At 38.3% G+C, this 14,188-nt stretch overlaps 1 protein-coding gene across 20 annotated transcripts in view; it reads right to left on the reverse strand.

Annotated features, from left to right (window-relative positions):
* Positions 1-14,188, reverse strand: part of MYT1L (myelin transcription factor 1 like) — a 322,031-nt gene that overhangs the window by 226,132 nt on the left and 81,711 nt on the right. For 18 of the 20 annotated variants that reach the window (XM_064145914.1, XM_064145912.1, XM_064145931.1 and 15 more), the window contains exon 2: positions 1,680-1,794. The gene's annotated coding sequence lies outside the window, so the exon portion shown is untranslated. Of the gene's footprint in view, positions 1-1,679; positions 1,795-4,328; positions 4,649-14,188 lie in introns of those variants that run through there. The other 2 variants (XM_064145913.1, XM_064145911.1) reach the window with 2 other exon arrangements.

The raw sequence follows: 14,188 nt of genomic DNA on the forward strand, positions 1-14,188 counted from the left end.
CCCCGTTACACCCATGGTTCCTCACCTGTAGACTCTTCCACAAAGCAAGACAACACAAAGGTACTCTTTTGAAACCATGCATGCATCCCCTCGCTTCTTAAAATTTAAAACTCTTTTATTTAGCAGCCCACAAGAAAGGGCTACACAGATTTCTCAGATCCTATAGCATGGCACAAGAGCTTCTAGGATCTCAGTCTGTTCAGCTGAGTATTCATTTAATCATGCCTTTGCATGTTCTCATCTCACCTTCACAGGTTATCTTTCTTCTTTCTTCCTCTTGTGCTTGCATTTCAAATTACTATTGTTTTTCACCATGATATGTTGTGTTTCATCAAGTCAGTGCAGTAGATTCATAGAATCAAGCAGGTTGGAAGAGACCACCAAGATCATCCAGTCCAACCTAGCACCCAGCCCTATCCAGTCAACTAGACCACGGCACTAAGTGCCTCATCCAGTCTTCTCTTGGACACCTCCAGCGATGGTGACTTCACCACCTCCCTGGGCAGCCCATTCCAATGGCATCAGAATTGGCACAAAATAAATCAGAGGTAAGTTTTCTCCTATATTTAAACAAAACCTTTTCTACAATTACTTAATTGTTATGTAATGTAATTACTTGATTCATCTTATTTTAGTATAGAATTCCTGAGTCCAAACACATTTGTTGTGACTACTGTTCACTGCCATCAGAAGAACCGAGTCAGTAGACCAATTGTATATGTGTCTCTGTTCAACTGAACTTTTTCCTGAGTTTTGAGTGGGACCTACAACTATTGGTGAAAATTTTATTCCCTTAATCAAGTAAGTACTCTGATGTTCTTTTGGGAAAACATAGGGAATACAAAGGAAAACAGCACAATTGTGTCCTGCCCTATTTGTTAATAAAAGTCTATAAAAACTGGCTCCCCAGCAGCTACTCAGCATGGAATCTGATACTATCCTTTGGAATTTCTGGCCAATACATAGATTTTATAAACAAGAAGATAGTAAAGAAAGAATAAAACATGAAGAAAAAACTTCTCTGTGATACACGGTATGCAAACATATCCAGCATTTGGCACAAAATTGCAAGCAATGCTGAAGAAAAATGTGTTCTCCAAAACTGAAATGGTTTTTATCAGTCCAAGCCTCTGAATTCAGTTCATCCCCCTTCTGTACACTTCCATGGCCGCTCTGTTGATTTGCTTTTCCCATGACAGCATATGATAACTACAGGGATTGCCTGGAGACAGGATGGCATATAGCTATATACTATACAAAGACACAATCAGCAAGTCTTTCACCCTATCTTGCACAGATGACTCAACTGTTAAAGTTTAATGACACAACATTTCCTATTTATTTGCAATTAACTATTACTACCTTTCTGATTACACAGTAAAAAAAATTTCCAGTGCATCCAGGTCCAAACAGATTCAGGCAGTCATTACTGCTCTGTGTAATTCCAGCAGCAAGAATAATATATGCATCATCTAATTTAACTGCAAATGACTCTTTTAGCATGAATTGTCTGTTTAAAGATAATGCTCAACAGAACTCCTAGCTGCATCCCAGAAGTCGTGCAGCACTAGGCAGATAAGATCACAGTGGTTACCAGGAGTAGCAAATGGGAAAAGCACTACAGGAAATGAACTCTTGTCAATAATCTCAAGAGAGTGCTATATTTAGGTCAATTGTACCTGAAATCGTTTGTTGGGGTAATTGCTCTTTGGTCCAGACTCTGGTCTCTGAGCCTGTCAGAGTGCTTATAGGTCCACTGGATTGGGTTCACCAATCTTCTTCCAGATTCATTTTCTAAAAGAACAAAACAAAACAACAAAAATACCAACTTTACTAAAGCTTGCCAGAGAGAAAATCACTCACATGTTATCTTAGCTTTTACAAACAGACTTTCAACAAATGCATTTCATGAAAAGCTTGTTACATTATCCATATGATTTCCTTAGTTTCCTATAACAGAAATTTATTCAGTTATTCAGACTTTTTCTTTGGACCTGCAAAGACTTTCCACATCTGCTATGTATCTAAGGTGATTTAGAGAGATTTTTTTTTTTCCACTGTCCAGCCAACAATCAATGCAAAATCACAATTGTTCTTAAATCCAGTGCAGCATTACTCAGGTTTTAGTTCTGGTTGAGTCTTCCTCTCATACTACAGCTTGTTTAATAATTTAAAGTGGTTCATGCATACATTCAGAGGAATGTGATAAATTCAGTTTTAGGAATCCACCCTAATGAGCCACATACTGACCCTTGGATTCACACAGGTATCAGAAAACAGCACCTAGTCATATATGTAATATTCTGCTTTGATAGCACAAAGTCTCTGTCTCCAGCAGTATGATTCTTTCCTCACATTAGAGAATCAGTATTAATATGATGATTTTTAAAGGAAAAGCCTACTCTAGCAGCTATTCAGCATGTGTTTACCTTCTATACTGACATACAGCATCACATTTGTTGCCATTACCCAGTGCTTGTCATTAGTGTCTACCACAATTAAACACCATGATAGAACTGCACTGCTGAAGAATAGAAATGTACATTTTATTTAAAAGGGAAAAAATGACAAAGGGAATAAGATAATCTGTTGAAAGCTGCAGTAGGTGCATCAGTTATTTTAGCTATTGTTTCTTGGGTAGAACTTCAAATTCAAAGATACTCATTACACTGAGTAGATGGCAATAACATACCAAGTGTTAATGGGGCAGCAGTGGAGTGTGTCAGGAAAATGAAGAGACCCTGAGGGCCTCACCATGCTGCTTGTGCTCAGCTAAATTCAGCAGCATTACCATAAATCCTCTAAAAGATACTGTACTCAATTTCTTAATACACTACTTTTCAGGTGAGGAAACATCCTACAAGAATAGAAAATGGGAACAAAAGCAAGATTAAAGCCTATTTTCTATTAAACCAAATGTAAATACATCAAGGACTATCCGATCATTATTTTTTGTTAATTTTTAACAGCAGAGGGTTTTTTTATTCTTTAAATCATGTCCAAATCTAAGTGGAAATCTCTGCAATTATGCACAAGATCAGAGTCTTTTAACAAAAGAATTATTATTTCTTACACAAAATTATTTTACAATTCAAGAACCAACATCAATTTCTTTTATGCAGAGTTCAACTGCCTAACACACAATTATGCACAAACTCAATAACTTCTCAAAAGACTCCAAAATGTTTGATTTTTAGTTTGGTTGGTTTTTATTACAAGATGGCATTATGAGGAAGTAAATTAATCCAAAACTATAAGATATACATATCCATTAATTCCTCATAAACCATTAATTCCCCATGATTTGCTGCCTAAAAAGAAATACCTTCTATACAGTTTCATGATGACCTTAATATGCCTCTTCTCTTTGATATTAGAAAAAAAATGTTATTGTTGGGGGGAAATGGCTGTAACACACTGTGAAACTTCAGTTATAAACTCAGCTGCATGTCTTTTCAAAAGGAAAAGACTTGATTTCTGGAGGTAGTGTGAAAAAGTGCATGTAATCTGTATATCTTAAGTGGCTGCTGAATTTAAAATATGCCTGAACATTGAAATAATGTGACTTTTTCCCTTTCTTCTCCCAAATGACATCATCTTCTTAGATCTTTTGATTGTTTGAAACTGTGAGAATTAAAAGATCTGAAAATGAATCACTTGCTAAAATACATGAAGACAGAGTTAAAGAGCTGACAAGCCTTGTTTCCATTGCTGTATCCTGATCCTCTGTTTCACACCCAACAATCTGATATCCAACAGTATGCTTGTGTTTATGGGCAACACTCATTTGCATGTACAAATCAAGCCTCTGCATGTGCAGTACTTATTGAAACCTGCCTCAGTATCAGCTAGGCAAATGTATATGCAGCCATGGGCAACATGATTGCACCTGAGAATACTGGAAAAAACATCTCTATAGTTTTCCACTGAAATTGTGCTGAAAATGCTTTGTTTTGGGAACCCAAACAAACAAAATCAATTTCTCATGCAGAACTAGAAATGTAAGGTACTTGTGAGAGGCTAATGTGGATACTGTCCTTACTGCAGTATGGGAGCAGCAAAACCACCTGGAATGGATACTTTATCTTCATGAGTGGTAAGGATTTTAGTAGCAGCCACGAAAATTCCCACAAAAAGGTTACATTCCAATTAATGCCAAGAACCAGCAATTCCCACAAAGGTCATAAAAACCTCCCAGTTGTTGTTATCCCTGAAGGTACAGAAGAAAAACTAAACCAGTAAAATGAAATTGTAAGGAAATGTCCAACACTCATTCTCTCATAAACATGGCCTGCCTCTAAGAAGTTGTGTACTCCTTCCAGTCTAACCTGAGTATTTCAGCAGTAGTGGTCACATGAGTTGTTTCTTTCTTTTTTTTCTTTCTTTTTTTTTTTTTTCTGGAGAAAGAATCATAGAGCTCTCCCGGCTGAAAAAGACCAAAATATCAAGTCCAACCATTATTTTTTTCTACCAAGTCTCATGTTAAAACATGTCCCTCAGCACCACATCTCTGTGACTTTGAAACACCTCCCTACGGAGCCTGTTCCAGTCAAGAACTCTTTCAGTCAAGTTTCTTCTAATATGCAGCCTAAATGTCCACTGTTGCCACTTAAAGCCATTTCGTCTCACCCTACCACTTACTACAAAGGAGAAGAGATCAGCACTCACCTCAATACAACTTCCTTTCAAGGGGTTGTACAGAGCCGGAAGGTCTCCCCTCAGCCTCCTCTACTCCAGCCTAATCAACCCCAGTTGCCTCATTCCCTCCTCAGAAGATTTGTTCTCCAGACTCTTCACCAGCTTCATTACCCTTCCCTGGCCCTGCTCCAGCACAGCACCTCAATGTCTGTCTTGTACTGAGGGCCCAAAACCTCAACCCAATACTCAAGGTGCTATAACAATTGGATAGTTAAAAATAAACAAACCAACCAACCAAACCCAACAACAACCAAAAAAGAACTCAGAATTGCACTAATATTACTATATAGGAGAAGTTTGTGATTATGGACAGGTTTAAGCAGATGGTAGTTGAAGTAAATTTACAGAAACGTAAATTGCACTTCTGATCACTCAGAATAATGAACAGATAAAATTAGAGTGGGCCCAGCTCTGTTTCTGATGACATTAGACAGGCTTTTCAGATTCTTTTCAATGGAAGCAGCACCATAAGCCCGACCTCTAGGAACAAAACTTAAGCCATAGCTCAAGGAATATGAAGACTAAAAAATTGAATTTGAAAAAAAATTAGCTGAATGGCAAGTGAAAATTAAGAACTTAATATAAAATGACAAAGCAATTTCCTTATCAATCTGTTTTTGGTGTATTGTTCCAACAACAACATATTTCACAGTATCACAGTATCATCAGGGTTGGAAGAGACCTCACAGATCATCAAGTCCAACCCTTTACCACAGAGCTCAAGGCTAGACCATGGCACCAAGTGCCACGTCCAACCTTGCCTTGAACAGCCCCAGGGACGGCGACTCCACCACCTCCCCGGGCAGCCCATTCCAGTGCCCAATGACTCTCTCAGTGAAGAACTTTCTCCTCACCTCCAGCCTAAATCTCCCCTGGCACAGCCTGAGGCTGTGTCCTCTTGTTCTGGTGCTGGCCACCTGAGGGAAGAGAGCAACCCCTCAGGTAGTTGTAGACAGCAATAAGGTCACCCCTGAGCCTCCTCTTCTCCAGGCTAACCAATCCCAGCTCCCTCAGCCTCTCCTCGTAGGGCTGTGCTCAAGGCCTCTCACCAGCCTCGTCGCCCTTCTCTGGACACGCTCAAGCATCTCAACGTCCCTTCTAAACTACAAAGAGTAAATAGTTGTGAGCCTTGACATTAGCTTTTCTGTAAATTCACCAACAGTGTCAGTTCCTGCTTTGGCATGTCTCCTACTCTTATAAAACACTACTATTTATAAATAAAATAAAAATGGTTAGGAAAAAGTGGCCTGAAATATAAAACATAGCAGAGTGAATGTCCTTCATCAGAGGAAGAAGTTCTCCAAAGACTATCCAAATTTAAAATTATCGGCACTGAAATTAGACAGTCCAGGAGCATCTTTGTTAATATTGCATGTCATGTTTTCTGATGTCAAGTGTAGCTTAGGCAGGATTAATGGTTCAAAGAAATCAGTGCCAGCCAAACAAGGATATAAAACTAATGAGGAAAATACGCAACTGGCACGAAGGAGAATTTTTTGAAAGGCTTCATGTATTCCTCAAATAGTGGGTAAACAGTTAGCTCCTGACTGTGAGACACACTGAAAAAATGAGCAACAGCAGACTAATGCCTCAGTAAAAAACCCATGTGCTTTCCTGATTGCAGAAGACAATGAGGGCGGTGAAAACACAAAGTCTTTGCAGCATTGCTTGAGGCTTTTCCAAAGTGAGCAACGTATCCAGAGGCAGGACAATATGGAACTTGAGAACTGCCAGAGCCAGAATGTTGTCCTTTATGCTTCATCTTAAAACCCTACTAAGAAACAAATTACTTTAGGAGAAAGGCTGTTACATTAAAAGCTGTTTACTTGGAAGCATTTCAAAAGTCAACAGTTTCGGTATTCAGATTCACCTACTCAATACAGTGATGCCCAGAGAACCAGAGCAAAAGAAAATCAGGGAGCAAATCAAAGGAATTCCACAATGGTTAAACTAAGTGTAAGGCAGATAACTGATTTGCCTTTCTGGACCTTTTCATGCTGTTTTCTGAAGCATGCCAGAGGTTGTGATCACACCTTAAGAAACACAAATAACTAAACAAATGGAATAGTACAATAAAATGTATTATAAAGAAAAACTTCTTTATTTTGAGGGTCTTGGAACAGGCTGCCCAGAGAGGTTGTAGACTCTCCTTCTCAGGAGACATTCCAAGCCCACCTGGACATTGTGATTTAGGGCAACCTAATCTGGGTGACCCTCCTTCAGCAGAGAGAGTGGACTACATGAGGTCTTTTCCAATACCCACCATTCTGTGATTCTCTGGTTCTGTGATCTCAGTTTGATGGTGACTTGAAAGGTCTTGTGATGTGCCTGAACCATGTTCAATAAAAATTGAACATCTTTAAAGCCTAATGAGCAAAGACACATATATGGTATGGAGACACAGTGGTAAATAGTTACTGATCTTTGCCTTCAATCCGCCTATCTACTTTCAAACAGGGAAGGAGGAAGGATACTCAGAAGTCTCACTACTATTTTGCTATGTGCAAAAAAACCTTGATTGAACAGTGGAGTGTTCAAACATTAATAAATGTAAATGTGCTTTACTGTTCTCAGAATAGAAAAGAGACATGCATGGGGAGGTCCTCTTTCAGTGTCACACCCCATCACCCCAATGGCCATCAGTTTGAAGGTGTAAGTTTTCACATCCCTTGACCAAGACAACATGATATATTGCACTTGATTGCTCTTAAAAATAATAATTTATATGAAAAGACTTAACATTAAGATTCTCAAAACCAACAAATAAACTGTGCAACTGAATTACATGCAAAGGAAAGTGTCAGTGTACTGGCATATCTGTAGAGTAAATGTAAAGCATTCTTGAATGGAAGAATAATCTGCAGATGCAGATACATGGGCAGGTGTATAACTTGTCCCTGAAGGTACAAAAAAAAAATCCTTACTAGAATGAGATATGTTTAGTATCCATTAGCTAATACACTATAGTGTGCTTCACCCTTGTCCTGTTTAATTTGTATCAAATAAAAGAAGCAAAAATGCTTGACCAGTAGGTAGAACAGCTGTTGAAGAAATAACTTTGAGATTAACAGACACTGCAAAGTAAGACAAGCCTAAATGATATTTAGATTCAGACAGATTGGTAAGGCTGTAACAAATAGATGTTCTGGCTCACACAAAGGTACAACAAGAAAACCAGGAATACTCCCATGGATATATGAAAGGAGGAAACTTCTGCCCTTTCATCACCTCCCTTGAATAATAGAAGAGCTACTCACACACACTGTTTGAGTTTCTCAGGTAATTGTGGATGATTGACTGCACTGCAACATGTTGTGTGGTGCCAGAGTATGTAAAGGCCTTTAAAAGCCACAGAAAAAGCAGGGTAATGTAAGGCAGTCTTCCCTTTACTGTAAAATTCTTTAAGACTTAAAAAAGCAAGAGGAAGAAAAGTGTTTCAGAATAGTCAATGGTCTCATGCAATAGCCTGAGCTGTGGGTGATACCCATACCTGCCACAAAGTCATCTTGCCATGAGTCTGAACATGCAGTAAGAGATAGGTGTTCTCTTCCCCGTGGGTGTGAAGAGTAGAAGGGAATAGAAAAGACAGGTGAAGAGACAGTGCTGAGAAGATGTGGAAGACCACATATTCGTACTGTCAAGCAAAAGACACAAAGCAAAGTAAGGAAACAAGCAAGAGGGAGAGATGAGGGAAGAGAACAAGATTTCTAAGTGCTGGGTCAGTTTGGCAAGTGAGAGAACTTTGATGAAAAAATGACAGAAGAGCAAGCATGAATGAGTGTTAGAGAAAATTAAAGCATAACTTATTAACATTCTTGTCAAGAAAGCTAATGAGATAGGTGTATAAAAGTTGAAAGCTACAAGTAGGGTAGAGGGATTATTAAAGTGAGCTGAAGCTTTCAAATAAGTATTGGAGGTGGTGACAAGAAGGTCATAGGAATGAGAGTTGAACATTTTTCATGACTTGCAGTATTTTAACTTATAATAAAGCATTAAGGTGATTCTCAACAACATAGCTGATGTGTTAGTTGCAGCTTCCCAAAAACAGCCTACATAAGGTAATATTTGATCCTGGTGCCCAGTATGTCTTTGACCATCACCATAATTAAGGTAATGGTATCAGACAGCGTCTTCAGCAAGTTTCAAAAGCTTTTATTCAGTCACATTTCAATGGTCTGATCTGATGGCTGTTGTTTTCATTCTTTGTCTTCATGGTACTCTCAGCATATTCTGCTTTGATCCAGTCTTCATTCCCACAAAGGAAATAATGTTGTAAGTCAAAGATCCTGACTACGGGCACAGAAAACAACATCCTGCCCTTTTTCTACTACAAATATCTTGGGTTGGTATGGGTTGTTCTGTTACAGACACTGTCAAAGATAATGGCAGGTTCCCCTCAGGGCTAAGCTGCCACTCAAAACTCATTATAAAAGAGAGTCTGTTGCAAGAGGAAGATAACGAGACCAGAAATGCGCCTCAAGAGGTCGCCATAATGTACACAAGTCCCTAACTTTTCTACCAGAGGACTATCAGCAACTAAAAAAAGCATCCACCGCTACCTAGGCTTTCCAGTAAAAGACACAGACTTTTGTCTCCAGTTCTTGAGACTTAGACCTTGTGTGACTGTTTTCATGGCTTCATAAGACAAGAAGTGATTCTCTGAGACCCAGATTCTCAGAAGTTATTAATTGCCTAAGAACTTCTGATGATCTGAACTTGAACGTGTTAAGTGAGCCCCAAGGAATGCAAGATGAAGAGCAGAATTTAACACTGGTATTGAAAGTATACTAGAAAATGTACTGTGTATGACTAAAACATACTCATAGTATTTATAACAGGTCCCATCTTGTTCCCATTCAAGTCAACAAAGAATCCTACTTTCCATAAATGACAGCAGTATAGCATCCACAATTTTACATAAGACACTCTGAAAGGGTCCCCTTGTGCTACCCAATTACCTGAGGGTTATAGGATAAATTAAAACAACTGTCAGCAGTCTAGATTGATTCTCCTCTTACTGCCATTTATTAGTATCGATATGGAGATCTGTTACTGAAATGAGGGTAAGTCAGGCCCTAAAACAACAAGCAGTTTAACATATCAGAGCAGACCTCATATTTATTTCTTTTTTTCTGTGTATTTTAAATAATCAGCACTACTCAAATATTTATTGCAGAAACTCAAAGGACTTCTCATCTAACATTTCCCAGGGGTTAATCAATAAGTCTAATGGAATAAAAAAAAATTAAAAAAACAAAAACCACCCACCCACCCCCCCAAAAAAAACCCAAACCCTGCAACAAAACCTGCAATCTTTAATCATTAAATTGCTCAGGACTCTCATTAATACCAAATGTTAGGAGGGAAGGCTCTCTGCTTGCCATGATTGAGATGTTCCAAGAAATATTAAAAACTAAGTGCAGATTTTGTGGCTTGCCAACCAGTCAGACAGCAGTATAAAAATATGTCTGAGTCACAGCAGCTATGAATCTTCATATGCAAATTTGATGACAGCCTAAACAGTTGTGATTGAAAAAGGTCACCAGGATTCCAGAAATGTTTCTGTGTGTTCAGGTGTGGGAAAGATACAACCACAGTAACAACCTCCAGGTAGTCATCCAAGTGCTATTGTGTTATGAGAGTGCAGAGCAGCACCAGCGGCTCAGATATGAAAGTTGTGAATACAAGACAAGCACAAAGACTGTCAGATGGAGAGGAAGAGACAGAATACTAAGGCAGAAGGAAGGAAAGATTTATGCATATCATGGCATATGTCGCCTATAATGCAAAATTTCAGCATGCAATCCATATTTACAACACACAAAACACCCTTTGCTGAAATCAGTGAACTTGTCAATATGAAAGTCATTAATGTTTTCTTCCTAAAGATCTGATTTATAATTGTTGAAGTGTATTTCCATTGTAGAAGCCTTTATGACTATTTTCAATGTATATTCATTTTTGTTTAAAATAAACAAAATATGTTGTGATGCAAAAAAGGTTGAGAAAATAAGAGGATTTAAATGCAAAACAAGCATACATTTTCATCCATAAGTATCATGAAACAGCTGATGATGTTTAAAGAGTTGAAAGGTTAGGGAAATGTAAAAATACTGAATGGCAATGAGAAAACAATTTTCCATCTCCTTTCCCTGGACTCCTATTCAAGCAAACAAAAAAAAAAAAAAAAAAAACAAACTAAGAAAACATGCCAAAACCTAAAAAAAATGGATTAATGAACTTCAATAACTGTACTTAATCACAAAATCTAGTCAGGAATATGCTCCTACCATAAGGTAAGACAGGTTGCAGACAGCAGTCCTTTATGTAAAAGCAAATGTCAAAAGAAAAGCTCTGATATTTGGTTGTGGGCTCCCACTTTTCACATAGGCATTTCCTAAATCCATGTTTGATGAGCTTCTCCAGCTATAAATTCTGTAAATTCCCTCTGGAGCAGTGCAGAGTGTGCTTCATGAAAATGTCATCTGCCAGCGCTGCAATTACTCACACTCCAGCAATCATGTGCACAATGCAGAATGGGTCGAATTCAGGTGAGAACGAGAACCAGCAATCAAGCCTCTGGAATTGAGAACAAAGCCATTTTCTTTCATTTGCCATCAACACAACCATCAAGGCCTTAATTATAAGGCAAGTGTCAAGCCTGGCTGCTGAAAGGCTTATTATTATACAGCTCAGCTTCAAATCAGTTTTGTATTGATGAACTGCAAAAATGAGGAAGCCAGCTTAGCCCCACAAAAAAAGAAACAGGGAGTAACTGATTATGTGATTGGCAGGAAAAAACAAGGGCATCAAACAGCATTTTTAGATGGTAAAAGAATTAGTGAACGTTACACCTAAACCCCTCCGTAAACAGATTTTATATATCTCAATAGCAGATCTGGATGGTCAGATAATTCAAAAGACCTTTTCTTTAACGGAGATCATTGTAGCGTCCATGAGACACTACAAAAAGACTCTCTCTAGGTCATGTATTCTGTTTTTCAGACAGCTGTGCTTGTCTGTGCATGTTCATATTGCTCCCTTACATCTATTTGCATGTCTGTACCTCAAACACAGAGACAGTAAGTGAAATGCACATGGGTTTAAGCCCTTGCCAACAACTATCTCTTCACATTACATTAGTGCCCTTCAGAATAGAAATTATCAATTAGTAAGCAAACATATTATAGCTAAAGCTATATGTCCTCTCATTGACCATCTTCTATATATGACTTTTAATCTTGAGGAATTATGAGTAGGCAATTCAAATAAGACCTGAATTTGGAACTGGTTGTTGATACAATATCAATGTTATCATAGAAGAAAAATCATAGAATCACAGAATGATTTTGGTTTGAGAAGACCTTTAGGATCATTAAGTCCAACCATTACTTAACTCTACCAAGTCTGGTGCCAAAAACATGTCCCTCAGCATTACATCTCTGCATCTTTGAAAGATGTCTAGAGATGTAGATTCAACCACCCCTCTGGGAAGCCTGTTCCAGTCCTTGAGAACCCTGTGTTTGATAACTCAGTGTTTGATAATCATGTACCTGACTTTAAAAAAAGAACTTATGATTTTTTAAATTTCCATAGTCATTTGAAAATCATAAAAAGAATATTTTCAAAAATTAACTCTCAGTTCTTTTTCATAGTTTCCATAAAAGTATATAATTTTTTTCAAACCTAAAAAGGAAGGAAGGAGGAAATGGACAAAACTGTAAATATCCATTTTAAACCTCCTCTGAGGTTAGTTGAGGCCATTTCCTCTTGTCCTGTCACTTGTCACTACAGAGGAAAGACCAACACCAACCTTGCTCTTTCCAGGTCATTATCGAGAGCCAGAAGATCTCTCTTCAGCTTTCTCTTCTCCAGACTAAACAATCCCAGGTTCCCTAATTTGCTCCTCAGAAGACCTGTTCTCCAGACCCTTCACCAGCTTTGTTGCCTTTCTCTGGACACAGTACAGCACTTCTTGTAGCAAGGGCCCAAAAACTGCACATAGTACTCGAAGCATGGCCTCACCACTACTGAGTACAGAGAGACAACCACTTCCACGGACCTCATGGACACACTATTCTTGATATAGGCCAGGATATAGGCCCTCTTGGCCACCTGAGCACACTGTTGGCTTACATGATCAGACTTCAGGATCTTAAATTCTTACTTTGGTAAGGGCACCCTCTGTCATCTGGAAAGATAATTTTGTCACATGCTATGTACACTCAAACACCCAGAGTCACAGAATCACAGAAAACATCCATTTGGAAGAGACCTCAAAGATCATCCAGCCCAACCTTCAAATCGGCACTGAAGGGTCAACACTAAACCACATCCCTAAGCACCAGGTCCACACACTGCTTGAACACCTCCAGGGATAGAAACTCCACCACTGTCCTGCACAAACCATTTCAATGTCTGATAAACCTCTTGTATCTCCTAGCATCCAGGATGAACTTCACCCCGGTGCAGCTTGAAAACATTTCCTCTAGTCCTGCCACTTGTCACCAAGAAAAAGCGGCTGGCCTCCCTCATTGTTCCATGCTCCCATCACAGAATTGTAGAGAAAGAATCAAGTAGGTTCTAAGGATAAAATGGAAAGTAAATTGTACACTGTCAACAGATTATTCTTGGAACTGATCTCTGAATGTCTCTTCAAAGCATCAATATTCATAATAATGCAGATTTATTACAGGAATAAGTTCTCATGTTTCTAAAATGAACCCATTAAGAAAACCAACTGACATTTGCAGAGGCAGCCAAATTACACAGAGCCCACTTTTTTTCTTCAACTGAACTCAAGGTCTTACAAAGACCAGGGTAGAATAATACTTCTGTACACCGAGTTGTGCGTCTTCAAGAATATTTCTAGTTTGAGAGATTATTTTAGAGGACAGTAAGAAAATAAAGCAAATGAGAAATTAATGTAATCTTGTAGCTAACAATCTCCTATATTGGCTACCATGTGACTTTCTTTTCTCTTTACATCTTCCCTTATCTCAGCGCTCCTGTTTTCTCCTTCTTTATTCTCAACAAACAGGAGCAGTGTTTCTTCAAAAGAAACAGATTTCTGCTCCGTGCATGCATTGATGGAATTACATAACACAAATATTTTCTTCAATTATATTTATAAATTTGTGATTATTTCACACAATTTTGGGGGATTCCTCATATATTTACAGCTAAGCATGTTCCTTGCTAGATTAACAGAACAAGTGCAAGACCCTAGCCAGTTCCTTCTGAACTCTGCCAGTACAATACTAGTTCTGACACCAAAAAAATGTATTTCCAATTATATTACCAAAATACTGCCTGTGAAAATTGAATTACTACAGTCTGAAAGCAATTTAATAGAAATATTTCTCCAGCTACAGTGTATAGTGGAAAAACAACAAACCAACTCAATCTTACTTAAAAAAAATAAAAAGGAGTAGTACCTTTCATATGAATCAATATATTTTTAAACTTAGAAACAGCAAGGCATGCTTGG

The sequence above is a fragment of the Pogoniulus pusillus genome, chromosome 7 (assembly GCF_015220805.1).
Source record: "Pogoniulus pusillus isolate bPogPus1 chromosome 7, bPogPus1.pri, whole genome shotgun sequence".
NCBI classification, from domain to species: Eukaryota; Metazoa; Chordata; class Aves; order Piciformes; family Lybiidae; genus Pogoniulus; species Pogoniulus pusillus.